Genomic DNA, 4,394 nt, shown 5'->3' with positions numbered 1-4,394 from the left:
ACGCTAAAGGGCATATCTGAGATGGTGGGAGATTGTGGGAAGTTGATCAACGACACGATGTAGATTTGGTCCTCGCTACAGGAGAATCCAAATGTCTTGAATATTGAGGAAGAACTACAAGCCAATCAGAAGCAATGTTATGAGATCTTGGTAGCTATGAAAACCTTACCAATCTTGCAGAGGCTTGTCAGTATTTTTGAAGGAAATAACCTCCAGATGCAAACAGATGATCTGCAGAGGAAAGCATAGATCTTGCAGGAGAGGACTCAGTCGTGGTAGGAGGAAGCCCTAGAACTTTTACAAGTAGTAGATGAACGACTAAAGGAATTGAAGAAAAGGGAAGCAGAGCTACTGTAGAAGACCATTGGCCCTACTACAGAAGCTTTGCTAAAGGAGGCACAGCAGGAAGAAAAGTCGATGGCAGAAACGCTCCAACATTACAACACAGTATACAATGGGATCACAGCACAGATAAAGGGCGTCGAAGTTGAGTGACTCGGGATGAGTTACGTGTGAGTTTTGGGGGCCTATTGGGCATGGCCCAACCTGGTCCAAGTTTTGGGTAAAAGACACCGTGAAAGAAGGAGTGGACCGCACGGAGCTGGTGAAGATATATTCATCACACATACTTTTAGGGCTTTTTGGGATGGGATAAAATCCTTATTTGTAATGGGTATCAGGTTGTAGTCCTTGTTTTATGGATCCATGGTATGTGGACCACGCTTTTTGTATAGATGAATTGTATAAAAGGATATATAATACTTTGTAAAGAGGAGAAAAATAATGAAATATCATAAGTGAATTGATTCTTTGTATTCATGTCTGTAGTCTGTAGTTTTGGGGAAGGCTCCACAACTAAGTGCATAGATACCTTGAAGAGTTCGCAGCTGAGTGTGCAAACCACCTGCAGCTGGGTGTGCATGTCAAAAAAGTGAATGTAATTGAAGATATGTTTAATAAAGAAGAAGTTTTGGCGAAGTATCGTATCTATATATATGTTAATTGTCTACTATTATGTATCTGATTCTGCATGCTTATTACTGAATTATGTGAAGACCTATAAGATATACTATCATGTGTTAGAGTTTATGCATTTCTATAAACTAATCATCTGCGTGAAGTTCTTATGCATGAAAAGTTATAAGATTGATATACAATAGAAGTAAATACACAACGCCACTTCACGGATATCCCTTCGGTTGCGGAAACCTAGTTCTGCAACCTCCCATAACTGCTTCGGGTGAGACTGTGACCTGCTTCCAGGTCGTTGCCAAAAGGGCCAGTAGTTGAGGGTTTTGTTGGTGTGCATCACACTCTGAACCTGGGTCAAGCCCCCTCAAACCAACAATGAGATTATTTAAAATGGATCTAAATTGACAAATGGGTGTATGTAGTGTCCCCAGCCTCCCGTTGGGAGAAAATACGTGACCACAACCAACAATTAAACTTTGTTTTCATAAATTACCTTGTGCTTGGAAAATTATGATCAACTATTCATTGTAGTACCATCTTCCACATACATATATTTTACACTGCACACAACAATTATTAAATACCATAACAAAAACATGAGGCACTTATATGAGAACACATATTAGCATGATTACATAGTTGAGCCATTTATAAAATTATGTGAAACCCCAACTAGAGTTACAGTCCATATCCCAAAAATTATAAAGCTCAACACACACATACAAAGGAAATATACACAAATACATGAATTTCCCATTTTAGGTCTTACCATTAGAGCATATAAAAACATACAGAGACACCCATAGATCATTTCAGGGCACATAACACACGAAATCAATAAAAATACAAGTATACACAACAAAATTACCAAACAATAACATACAATTAACCATTAAACCCTAGAATTAGGGTTTTTCTCTAATTCAGTTCAACAATATCAATCATAAGAAGATAAATTTCTAAAAGTAAATTTTAGGTACATATTTGTATAAAAGAGATTGATTGGTTATAGGTCCTCCACGTTCCACCTAGCCATAGGCCTGGTGGTTCATAAGCTCAACCACCGGGTCACCCCTGAGCTAGGACGATAAATCCAAAGGAAATAGTAATTGAATTATTCACACATCCATGACCAAGGTGCCAACCCAATAATCCCATTGCTCTAGGGCTCTAGGCACCCTCTAGGCTAATTGCCAAGGTGCCAACCCAACAATCGTTCTTCTTTAGGGCTTTACGCATCCTCCAGGCCATAAACCAACATCGAGTTCCCACCAAAAATCCATGGCCTTCAGGCCATAGACAGGGCCGACAAACCCTTGGAGTGCCAAGCTCCCAGAGCCAACATAAGGGCTCACATATTAAACATGATGCATCCATATGGCACAGTTAAATTAATAACCACACCTCGTCCAGTCCAGAGTCCAACCCCAGGACTCATTGGCCATCAACCAGTCTTAGAGTCCACCCCAAGACTCATTGACTACTCCCTCCTCCATCCATCCCTGGATGAATGAATGGATTATTGGTAGAACATAACCTTTTATAACTACATGGCCCTAATTACCCAAGTGGAACTCACTAGAGCCACATGGGCCCCAAGGCGTAATTTTCACCAAAAGTACCCAACCATTGCCTTTCTATCTGGAGTTGTGTCCCCCATACTCTTTCCATAGAGTGGGCCCCGTAGCTAACCTTATTTTATTATTATTATAATATTTTATTGCATTAATTGCAATTCAAGCTCTAAGGCCTCATAACATTCACAAGCTTATAAATATCTAGGCACGTTGGCCCTATAATATCAATTCAGCTCACCAACCTAAATTATAATATTTAATTACATTATGAATGATGAGGCTATTACAGTGTAAGACTAAATACCTCCAAGATTCAATTGACCATTCTTGAAGGTCAACAAACTATGCAATGTAAATGTGAAAATCAAATAAGACAAAAAAGAGAATGTGAGAGAAAAAAAAAGAATTAAATGTAACAAGAAAACTAAATAGGAAAGAAGGTCGAGGAATGAGAAATGAGAGGGTATGGTTGTTGGTCTTCCCCTTAACCCCCAACCCTCCATATTTCCTCCTTCACTCTATTGTCAATGGATTTTTATCTGAGGAAGATACATAGCGAGCCAAGAAAATAATTAGAACTAGAGATTGTTGAAATAGACCGAGCCCCCATTTGACAATTGGTTTTGGGTTTCCAGTATAAAAAAATTCTTGAGTCAATTGTGAGTTTGTTTTGATTGTTATGTGATAGAAATATAGCTTGGTTGCATTTAATGGGTTGCTATGAAAATATGGTTGTATTCTAATATCAATTTATTATCGGTGGAATTCATCTTGTTATTAGTAGTAGATTTCATTATAGTGACTTAATTCTTATTTGTGTAATCAACTTACCTTTTCTTTGGTCGACTATACAATTTGATTGGAATTAATCATTATTGAGACATTTTCCTTTCCTAGACATTCTTTCTCTCACCCATGGACTGTATGGTGGTCGAATATACTGCACACAACCCATATCACTCTCTCCTTAGGTGGCTTTATTGATTGTTGGGATATTCTTTACATGTTGGTCAATTTACATATTGTTTGGTTGACTCAAGTATTGAATTGGTCGATTTCCTTTCATCTAGTTGACTTTCACTAAGCTTGGTCAACTACTTTCTCAAATTAGTTAATCTCTCTTGGTTACTTGGTTAATTTTCCTTTCCTAGGTGTTTTTATATGTTGCTAGGTAGATTCCTACATGCCTAGACATTTTTAGACATGGTAGGTTTCTCCTTGTTGGAGTCATATCCTCTTCCATTTATCAATATTTTTACATGTTAGGGAAAACTTGAGACCAACCTTGGCTATCCAAGAGGCCATGGGTGCTAGATAACATTGACATACCTGTACGAAATTGGAAGAGCGTTATAATATGGAAATTAAGTATCTTGAAATGAAGAAAGGCTAAACCATGATCATGTTTGTTTATCTTTGTGAGTAATTTCATCAAACTAACCATCAAGGAAGAGATTATTCACATTGAGTTGGTACCAAGGGCAACACCAGCATCAGTCACCTTATAGGATGAGCACACCAAAGTTGGTGGATTTGAATTTAGAGTTGAAAGAGATGATTGACAAGGAATAAATTAGGCCAAGTGTATCACCTTAGCATGCACCAGTGTTGTTTGTGAAGAAGAAGGATGATATTCTCAGGTTATGCATTGATTACAGGTAGTTGAACAAGGTGACCATCAAGAACAAGTATTTGTTGCTGAGGATTGATTACTTGTTTGATCAGCTGAAGGGAGTAGCAATGTTCTCGAAGATTGATCTGAGATCAAGATATCATCAGGTACACATTAAAGAATAGGACATCTACAAGACTGCTTTCCGGACCAGGTATGGGAATTATGAGTTT

This window comes from Pinus tabuliformis, chromosome 2_2 (assembly GCF_031772625.1).
Source record: "Pinus tabuliformis cultivar Carrire ecotype Pingquan chromosome 2_2, CPIR1, whole genome shotgun sequence".
Taxonomy (NCBI): domain Eukaryota; kingdom Viridiplantae; phylum Streptophyta; class Pinopsida; order Pinales; family Pinaceae; genus Pinus; species Pinus tabuliformis.
Note: the sequence above shows the minus strand (reverse complement) of the source record.